Genomic DNA, 11,746 nt, shown 5'->3' with positions numbered 1-11,746 from the left:
GTGTAATGACTCTCCTTACTGTGATAACTTTTTTATGTGAAGTGTGCTTTTTATGAAATTAATATGACTCTTCCAGCTTTGTTTTGATTAGCACTAAAATGGTACATCTTTTTATGTTAGATTCTTTATATTTAAAGTGGGTTTCTTTTAGACAACGTATCACTGGGGCTTCTTTCTTTTTTACTTTTTTCTTTTGTGTGATAGGGTCTCGCTCTGTTGCCCAGGCTGGTGTACAGTAGTACAGTCATAACTCACTGCAGCCTTCAGTTCCTGGGCTCAAGGAGTCCTCATACTTCAGCCTCCTGAGTACCTAGGACTACATGCATACAACATCATATCTGGCTAATTACTTTAAATTATTTTTTGTAGAGATGGGTCTCTCTATGTTGCCCAGGGTGGTCTCAAAATCTTGGCTTCAAACTATTCTCTTACCTTGGCTCTAATGTGCTGGGGCTACAGGAATGAGCTGCCAGGCCTGGCCTAGTTAAGCCTTTTTATAATCCACTCTGTCCATCCTTATCTTTTAATTGGTGAATGTAGACTATTCATATTTAAAGTTATTATTAATACAGATAGTTGGATTGATATCTATCATGTTAGGAACTGTTTTTATTTATTGCCAGAGTCTTCTTTTTCTATCCTCTCTGGTATGATTAAAATATATATATATATATATATATATATATATATATATATATAAAATGTCTTATCTCATCTTTTAATGTATAAGCTATGGTTACATCTTTAACTTTTGTTACTAGAATTAAAAGTATTTATGTCTGACTGATTTAGTTCATTTTTAGTTGAAACCAGTTTAGCTGTAAGTTTAGTGCAGATTCCTTTTAACCCAGTATTTTCAATTCTTCCTTCCATTTTGTGTGACATTACTTTGATTTATTTCACTTAACTATGTGCTATAATAACCTAACATTGCTACCATTATTATTTTGGACAGTTATCTTTTAGATAAATTAAAAGTGAAAAAAATAAAATATGTATTGAGTTTCTTTTTCCTCTTCTGATAGTCTTCCTTTATTTATGTAGATTCAAGTCTCTGCCCAGTATTATTTTTCTTCTGTCTGATGAAAATCTTATTAATTTCCTCAGACATTTTTTACTAAGAATGTCTTCATTTCTCCTTTAATTTAATTTTGTTTTGTTTCTTTTTCTTTTCTTTTCTTTAAATTTATTTTATTTTATTTTTATTTTATTTAGATATGGAGTTTCGTCATGTTGCCCAGGCTGCTCTCAAACTCCTGAGGTCAAGCGATCCAACTGTCTCGGCCTCTCAAATTCTGTGATTACAGGCATTAGCCACCACACCCAGCCCTCTCCTCTACTTTTGAAAGGTAAATTTGCTATATATGGAAATCTAGTTTAATAGTGATTTGTTTTTCCCTTTCAAGACTTTGTAGCTCTACTATTTTCTTGCTTGCACAGATTCTTATGAGACACCCTTTATAATACTTACCCTTGTTTTTCAGTAGGTAAGGTGTTTCTCCCTACCATACACTGGCTTCTTTGATTTTTTTTTTAGTTATCTTAAGATATTCTAAAGTAACAGTATGATTTGACAATATATCAATATATCAATACAATTAAAGTATTAATTGTGCTTTTTGTTAGCTGCATTTGTGTTGTGGTGTCTGTCACTAATTTTGTGAAGTTGTTGGTCATTATTATATCAAATATTTCTCCATTAACTCTTTCTTCTGTGGGTATTACGATTCAATGTAAGTTACACTTTGTAAATTTATCACCGTTTTGTATTATACTATAACGATAATGTCTTATATCCAATATGATAATAGAAAACAACCTGGAATAGTTATTTTATAACAGGCGACTTACAAATGGTGAATAAGCACAAAAATATGTTTAGTATTATTAGTCATGAGGAAAACTAAAATTAATCCACAATTATATTTTACTTTCAACCCATTAAAAAATGACTGAAGTTATAAAGACCCACAATATAAAGGTTTTCCAAGGAGTTTGAACAACTGGATCTCTCATATGTCATTGGTGAGATTAAAAAATGGTCCACCCATTTTGGAAAATAGTATAGAACCATTTTCTAAATTTAAACTGTACCTCAAGACCCAACAATTGCACTCCTAAGTCATCACCCAATAAGAATTAACACATAGGCCCATACAAATGTGCATACACACAAACACACTCTCAATTAGCAGCATTATTTATTAAAAAGTGGAAGCAAAATATTCCCTAATTGTGAAATTGGTAACCTGATGGTGTTACCGTAATATGTTCTACCACTGAAAAGTAACAAAACACATAATATCAATGTGCAATATATGGCTAGATCACACAACATCACGCTAAGTAATAAAAGTAAAATTTTAAAAATCATGTATAATTTTATTCCTGATAAATTGTACTAATGAAAAATTCTAGTTACATAAAGCAGAGTAGTAGCTGCCCAGGCTTTCAGGCGAAAGGTGGAGGGGGTTGCAAAGTGGTAGAAAATATTTTGGAGGTGGGAACTGTCCTAGGTCCTGATTTTTGTACTGTTCCTGCAATTGTATGCAATTACCAACTTTATCCAACTATATGTGTTAACTAGATGAATTTGATTCTATGAAATAATCCCTTAATAATGATAAAGAAAAAAACCTTATGTATTACATTCTATATACTGGAAAAAGAAAATTGCTTTGGAATATCTTTGGATAAAGAGTAAATAAGGCCAACATTTATTTCCATTTAATGCAGTATATGTCTTGTTTTACCTGTAGAAACTTGACTCCAGATTGAAAACAGATTGTTAATTTTGTGCCACTATGAACAGTGTAGGTTTTCTTACTCTGAAGCTCAGAAATTTTCAACTGACAAACTCTATCTTTGCCCCAAAGCTAGAACCTTTGGCCAAAGTAGCACTTTCTATTTCATTTGAGGTTTTAAAAAAAGGTTTGTGTCAGATAAAAATCAGTCTACATCACTTATCACTTCAGAATTTTTGTCTCATTGAAATCAAAAGTCATCAGAGAATCAAAGAAAACAGTAGTTCCTAAATCATAGTAGTTTCTAAATCACATGTGCAATAGAGAAACTTTTAGATACTGACCCAAACTAGTTAAGTATTTTCAGTAGCAAAAGTGTTTATAGGATATTTTTTACTGGATTCATTTTAAAAAATTCTTACTGAAACATGGCCTTAAGAAAATGTGGAAAAATATAGATTGCAAACAGCAATAATACATAAGGAAAAATCCATAATTTCTTTTTTGTTGTTGTTATTTTCACCATTTTCCCAATAATACATAGGTGACTGGTAAGGTCTGTATTTGAATTTTGTTTTGTAATCATCTATTATTATAATTAGAGTTCTATATTTTATTCTTATATTAGTATTTCAACTTCAAATCTATGCCCCTGGCTATCACTATATTCTCCATCCCTATAATTTTGTCATTGGAAGAATGCAATAGAAACTGAATCATACATGGACTTTTGAGACTGACATTTGGACACTATACAAAATTCCCTTTAGATTCACCCAGTTTGTATGTACCAGCAGTATGTCCTTTTATATTTCTGTGTAGTAGCCCAAAGATAAATTTACAGCAGTTTGCTTAACCATTCACCCATTGAACAACATCTGGGAAGTTTTCAGTTATTGGCTATTATATATAAAGCTGCTATGAACATTAATTTTATGTTTCTGTCCAAACAACCACAGGTTTTTGTAAATAAGGTGTTTTTCAGAAACAGCCACAGTCAATTAACCTGTTATCTTTGGCTGCTTGCATGTTGCAATTCTGTCTATTTCATAATTGAATAATTGCATGATTGAATATTTGCAATTGAATAATTGTAGGACTTACAAGTTTGAAATATTTTCTATCTACTGTTTCTTTTAAAAATTTGCTAATGCCTGCTAAAAATATTTGAAATAAGAAAGTATACATTCATTAATTTATTTAAACATATATTCATACTGAAGAAGTTATTTTTGTATAGACTAGGATTCAAGAAACTTAGTTTGTGAGCCAGATATGGCCAATAGAAGTTGCTTGTTTTATGCCTTTTTAGCTAGAAATAATTTTTGTAGTTGTTTATATTGTAAGCTATAAAATAAAAAAATAGAACGATTGAAGTATGAAAAGAAGGAAGGAAGGGAGGAGTGAGGGAGGGAGGGAGGAAGGAAGCAAGGAAGGAAGGAAGGAAGGAAGGAAGGAAGGAAATGTAGAACCAAATGAAGAAACAGACACAAAATAAAGTTTTAAAAAGTTCACTTAAGTCATGATAAGAATGGTTGCCTGGAAGACTCAGACCTAAGTAACCTTAGATATGAGCTCCATTTAGCCTTTTTTACACATAAGTTTTTAAAGACAAAAAGTCAGACGAGTGGCTTGATGCAAAATTGTTTGTTAGAAATTCTCATTGGTTTATAGAAATAACATTGATTAGTGCTTGGCTATACATGAGTGAGCTATAAGCTATGGGCAATGGTGTGTGGCAAGTAGCATTGTTCGGTTAATCTGCATCTACTTGCAGCAATAGTAAGCAGTTTCAAGGATGATTACTTAGCTCAAAAGGGAAAATGAGACGTGATGACTGTCTCATTCCTACATGTCTCCAGGCCTGATAATTTACAGGATGTTTGTATTCCTCAGATAAAAGTTTGTTTTCTTTCTCATTTTCCCCTCTTGAACAAAATCTTTCTTTTTAAAAGTATTGATAATCAAAGTCTGAGTGTTCCTTGTTGCCAGGAAGGCTCATTCCCAGATGGTCCTGTTCCACATTGGAGGAAAAGAGGAGACATTTCAACGACAAAGTTTAAGAGTGCTCAAAAGCCAAACTGGAATGACATCACAAAGTGATAAAAATGGGATTATGGTCAAGTCATTGACCATAGACAACAGCTGTTGTCATTTGTTGAATCATCTCTATTCTTCAGAATACCAGGTTTTTAGTTTTCTTGGAAGGTGTAAAACAACAAGGAATGCACAGCATTAATAATTTGAAGAGTAGAAATATAATGCATATGAGGATAATCAAAAAGAGCCTCTCTGCCAGAATTTAAAAGGGAATCTATTCCAGGTGCCAATTTAAAATATTATGAAGAAAAGTAAATCCAGATTCTTCTTTAGAGACTTGTTATAACCAAAAGGCTTCTTTTCTAATTTGTCTTAGATAAGTTTCTACTTCATGAGAAGTTTTATGTATACACAACAGGAAGTATTTACCACCATACGTACACCCTTTAGCCCAGCTAATATACAATCTAAAGTGATGTGATTGCCTGCTACAACCTTAACCAGTGAATCAATGGCTTTTTCTGAGCTGTGATGGAGGCAGTAGTTTTATTATCAATATTTTCTAAGGTTATAGAAAGTTTTCTGATCGTGAGTTCATGGGAAGTGACATCTCACCAAAGCAAAAGTGCTCTCCTAATAAAGTGCATGGAGTTATCTTCTTGATTGATGCATAGATAATTGGCAGGTTTTCCCAATCAAAATCTTTGGGTTAACTAATCCAGCAATCACCAATAGAGCAATAGATCTATTGACCAATAGATATAGAGAGCAATAGGCTGGCCTAGAGAAAAGTTTGAAGGAACTAGTCCAGTTTGGGATTTCTTTGAAGCTATATATAGACAGAGGGATGATCAAATATCCTGAGACATTGCTCTTCCTCATTCCATGCTCTTAGATATTTATAGGCTTTTGGATGGCAAACTTCTTTACAGACTAAAATAAATCCATTAGAGCATAGGTAAAGGTACTATAATTTGAGTTCATCCATTTTGGGACACTATTAATCAATGGCTCAGACACACTAAAGCAAGAGGGCTGGTTGGATTCTAATGACAGGAGACACTATTTTCCTTTTAACTTCTAACAGCATCATGCAGTTTAGCATGATCATTTCTATATAAGGCTGCAATCATTTTGACAATAGGACTCTGATGAGGAAAACTGAAAGATGGTGCAAGAAGATTGGGATGGGTCAGGCAGATCCCATAAACAGGTTTCGTTTTATGTGACCCCTAAGTTGTGCTGAGAGTACAATTAAGAATACCTGTGAAATTTAAACCAGGATGTATCAACGCATCACTGTTGTGAAAAGTGTCTGTCAGTTTAGGGTGGCAAGCCAACATCTTGTCAAATTTCTGGCAGTGGCAATGGTCTGTGAGATTATGATCAGAGAATTATCCCTCCATGTTATAGTCAAATGTATCAAGGAGAGCAAAAACAGAAACCTGACTACAGGCATTTTGTTAAATTGCGTATGGATATGTACTTTAACATATATGAATAAGACTAATATCATGTAAGAGAGTATATTATATATGAAACAATTTTACCAAAACAGCCAAGAGAGGATCCTCACAGTGTGAAGGAGGGCTAAAGGCATAAATACTCCAGTGAAGAAGGAAAAAAGGACCAAATATTTCAGATGCAGTAATCATTAGAGTCATTTAGAACTGAGCTTACATGCCTGGTCCTATGTCTTGGGTGAAATTAGAGTAAAACAGATTTCGCCTACTTGATATCGTGGTCAAGAAGACTGAGGGTCAGTTTCAAGTGAAGGTCTCAGTGATGCAAGATTTCCACATTTTTTGGGATGCCTTTTTTAAATGAGAAACATGAATCCATGAATAAATGTCCTTAAGTTTGCAGCACAGAGATTGATCAGCAATACCTGATGTTGTCCCTTTTAAGGAAGTCGGAGTTAATCTTTTATTTGATGTTTTTCCCAGTAAACACAGTCTTCATATTGTAGGCCATAGTCTTTGATGTTTTCATCTCCTGGGAGCTTGCTATGAAAGGAATCCTTTATCCATTTGGAGTTCCTAGAGAGATGTTTTGTGAGGCTTTGGCAACAATGAAGAATATACCTTTAACAAGTGCAGCTTCAGAAGCTCCTTCATCTAGTCACACGGGCATTTCTGTTATCATTTCAAAAGGATAAAACTGGTATTTTCCAAATTCAGTAGAGCACAGGTTGGCCAGAACCAAAGAGAGAACTTGGAGCAGAGAAAGTTTAAAAACTTCAGTTACTTTTGCCAATTGACTTTTTTTTTTTTTTTTTTTTTAAACCACTGGTGCATTCTGCCAGTCCAGAGAATTGGGGGTGATAGGCACAATGGAAATGTTGGAAATTAGGCCAAATGTTGCAAATGTATCAACTCAATAGACAAGTAAGATGTGCTCCTCAGTTGCTATGGAGATCAGATGGAACTCCCCATGAAGGAATTATCTTTTCTAATAACAATTTATATAACATTTGGACTATAGATCCTCAGCATGAAAATGCTTCAACCCAATGAAAGAGCATACAAATTAGCACCAGAACATATCTGTAACTCTGAGATGGAGGCAGCTGGATAAAATCCGATTGCCATATCTCACAAGGTCCTGAAAGTAAAGGAAAATGTCCATATGAACTATAAAGGGATTATTGAGAATTGTGTTTGGAACATAGAGTGCAGTGAGAATAAAAACTTGTGCACAATAGAGAATTATTTTCAATAATATTGCTTTCTTCATACTATCATTTTGTCTGAATTCCAGTGAGTCAGCTCATGAACATATTGCAAAAACTGTAACTGAAGCCATAGGAAAGATCAATCCATTGGTTCAAAACATAAGCCTGTTTCTGGAGAAAACTTGCCGCCTTTATCTTTCTAGAGGTCTATTTTCTTCTTGGGAACTCCTGTTTATGCCTCGTTTAATGAAGTTCTAAATGAGCAATAAGTCTGTAAGGACATTTCAAGATATTTATTCTATGATGTAACCTTCTGGGATATATTCTATGCTATGACACCAGTGAAATAGTCTTTACTCTCTGAAATATCTAGTTTTGAGTGACCACAGATTTTGATGATAGCAATAAATTTGGGTTTGGAAATTGCTTTCAAGTGATCAGAGAGTTTTTGACATTTTTGGTGGGTTAACCTGCTGAGGTCCAAAACAGTGTTGCTTCCAAAGTATGCCAGTATCATGGAATACTCTAAATGCATATCTATTATTATTATGAATGTTAGCCATGTTTTCCTTTTCTAGTTGACAACTCAAGTTACAGCAACAAATTCTGCCTGCTTAACTTATTTTACATCTGGAAAAGTATTGTTCTTTATTCTCATTTAGAAGCACTATGGCATAACCAGTCTGATAACTCACAAACAGATCTTTCAAATAAAAACCATTAGTGAATCAAATTACATCAGCATTGTCTGTAGATTTCTCTTGTAGGTCCTATGTAGGTGTGAGAAGTTGGTTGGTCTGAGTGATGCCATCATATGACATCTCATCAGTATACAAAAGCAAAGGAATGGGTGGGTAAGATTATTACAGCAAGAAATAATAACACAGTGTGAGGACAGAAGGAGAACTTCATAGGAAATAAGTCAATTAACAAAGTAATGTTGGGTATGATGTGAGTTCAGAAGGGTTTTCACCAAGTGGGAAAAATAGATGGTAAGAGGGGATCCCATAACTATGTTTTCAATAGTTTTAAAGAACAAGGTGGTGCCAGAGGTTGCTCTTTTAAGCACAGTAGCATCCTTCTATCGACTGCATCAAGTTTCTGGCTGTAATATCATTTTTTCTGAGTTAGGACTCCCAAGCCATTTCCCTGGTCTTCATGAATGAACAGGGAAAACAGAGGCTATAATTGGGATGCCCCAAGGCAGGGGCAATTGTAAAATTTTTCTTGATAACATAGGGATTTGAGTCCCTCTAGAGTCCAAAAAATAAGATCAGACTGTCCACATTCAGTAGGGTATATAAAAGCTGAGTTATTAAAGAAAAATTAAGTATCCAATTCTGTCAGTATCCAGCCATTTCCAGAAATCCTTAAAATTGCTTCTTTGTCAAGGGCTTGGGGAATACTAGAATGCCTTTAAAACTTTCTGCATTTATAAACGATCCTTTCTTAGAAGTTAAATGTCTTAAGCATTTTACCTGCATCTGGCAAATATGGAGTTTCTCTCTAGAAACTTTATATCCCTGAAATGGCAATTGTTTTCAGAGTTTCCTGCTGTCATCCTTTGAGATTTGCATAGTCAGGCGACAAAGGAGCTCATCCACATATTAGACGAGCAGAGGTCCCTCTGAGAAATGTATTATCAGCCAAGTCTTATTTCAATATATGATAAAAATACGTAGGACTCTCAGTGTTACCTTGGGGTATGATGATCCAGGCACTTGGAGGGTCACCCAAGTTAAGGCAAATAAGTATTTACTCACTGGATGTACTAGAATATTTAAAAAGCACTGCATACATTAACCACAGTAAATATCTTACTTTAAGTGGTGACTGCTGTCAAGAGTAAGGAGGTTTGATAACACCAGATGTCTTGGGACCAAAATGTTGATAGCTCTCAAATCTTGTAAGAAATGTCAGTCATACTCATTTGATTTCCTTATGGAAATTATCAGAGTACCATATGGGCTAGAGCAATAAATAATTAGACCCATTTAAATAGAGTCTTTTATTGTGGGTCTGATTCCTTCAATTTCTTTAGGCATTAGGGAATATTATTGATATTAGATAAAGGTTTAATCAGGTTTATTTCCACTTAAATGGGGTGACTGAATGTATTTTACCAATGTCAGTGGAAAATTGAGACCCTAAGTGAGACAAAGCCATCAATACCACTCATTAAAACCAGTTTAGAAAAAAAAAAAAATGTTGAGTCTGTATTTTCATAGTTTTAATAGTTTTGTTCTTGTTCTGTAGCTGTTCTGTTTGCTCCTTTTGTTACAAATTTAACACATTTCTCCACTTAGAAAGAAGAAAATGTGTACATTGAGCCTAAGAAATGTATGGGAACTGAGGGAACCACAAGAAAAGAATGATGGCCACTGAGTGAGCTTACCTGGAATTCTAAGGGTTTGAACTTGTATATAGTCATAGGTCAATTAGATACTCCTTCCATTTGTACAAATTCACTACTCTGAGGAAGGGTACGAGTTAAATTGGTAGGGTTTAGGACAGAAAGAGCAGCCCCAGTGTCTCTTAGGGAATATATCTGTTTCACACTTATGAAAATTTCCATTTCTCTTAAGGCACTTGTCAGGAGAAAGGGGAAAGCCTCCTTTGGATCCTATGAGCAATCCTGTTCATCTCATGGCGTCCTGTCTTTGTACTGGTCCTGCTGTCTTTTATGTTTTCTACAGTCCTTTTTGAAATGGCCAGGCTTTTTACAATAGAAGCAAATATCCATTTAATAGTTAAAATGAGGCACCTGTCTTTTCTTAAAAGGCTTGATTTTACTAGTCAGTTGTAGTTGTGCATTTATAACCTTTGAGGCCTTAGTTTTGACTTCTTTCTGAACAGTTCTATAAAGTCAATCTGCCATGGTTACTAATTTGTGGGTTTATATATTTGCCCAATTAAGTTGGTGTCTTTTAACTAGGTAATTAAGTCCTCATTTAAGCCACTGGGGCATGTAGAATTTATAACGGAATCACTCTGATGATCATGCAAGTCTTAGCCATTCTAGAATATCATTTAAAGATTTGTTTCAAATCATTCAAAATAATCAAGCACAGATTTGTCTGGCATTTGAGTATATTGTTGAATTATCTTCCAATCTACATTTTTTAGAAGAGACCTACCGAATAGCATCATAAAAGCCTTGGGTAAAGTGCAGACCATTTCATGGTTGGCTTCTCTGTTTTTGAAAATCTACCAACAGATTATACCAGCTTTCCTTTTTGAACCATTTGGTGGCCCTGCCTTCTCACACCGGCATATGAACTAACTGATAAGCATCATAATATCCAGGCTCGTAAGTACAGACAATTAAATTAAGTTATTTTGCAAACCTTATGGGATTTTGGAGCAGATGTAGGAAGTCTTTTATGATATTCTTAGGTTCATTCTTTGTCTAAGGGGTATACACAATAGCAGCCTCACCTCTTTTTGTGAGTTTTAGCCTGAAAGGAGCTGCCAAAATAGGAATTTCAGGGAGGAGTGTCAGAAATCTATGAAGTTTTCTTAGGTGATGGTGGTAGTTATAGAAGGGAAGGCAAATCAGAGCAGGAAAGTCCAGATAAGAGAGGACATACATGCGTAGTGTAGGAGAAGGAGGAGTAGTTGGAAAAGGAAGGATGAAGGCTTCTGAAGCCTTTGAAATTTGAATATAGTTTCAGATATATTTTTGTTTACTTCTTGAAAGAAGGCAATTTTCTCAGAATTTCTTTAAGAGACTTCTAGGTGGCAGTAAGAATCCTATTCAATTTGTCTGTTTCTAAAACCAGAAAATTTCCAGTTGTGCACACAAATAATTTTAGCCATTTTAAAGGACTCTCATTTCAACCATTGCTGCTATGACCATCCTGGGGTATGTGAGTACATTTTCATAAGTATTTACAAGAGGATGCTCCTTATGTGTTGTACATAAAACCAGCTGATGTTTCTAAAGGAGGTTGTCCCTTAGAAGAATGTTTGGATTCTGAAACTTGATTTCCCCTAATTTAGGAACTTTTTGAAAGTGACCAAGGCTGGAAATATGTTTTGGGTCAAAGTGTGCTGCCTATGAGTGTCACCTGACACGGTGTCATCTGAGTCATGAATCACTCCTTATATGTCTTAGAATCTCTAGTTACCTCCCAGCAGCAGAATGCTCAAGGTGCCAACCCTGACATGCACCTTCAGGCTGAGCTAAAAGTCTTTGCAGGTGTTCTTGTGGAGAGGCTCTATGAAACTTACACCTGTCGTGGATAAACATCCTGGTACCTCCATAAAGTATCTTGTCACCTTGAAT

The sequence above is a fragment of the Papio anubis genome, chromosome 15 (assembly GCF_008728515.1).
Source record: "Papio anubis isolate 15944 chromosome 15, Panubis1.0, whole genome shotgun sequence".
Taxonomy (NCBI): domain Eukaryota; kingdom Metazoa; phylum Chordata; class Mammalia; order Primates; family Cercopithecidae; genus Papio; species Papio anubis.
This window is presented reverse-complemented; position numbering follows the sequence as displayed.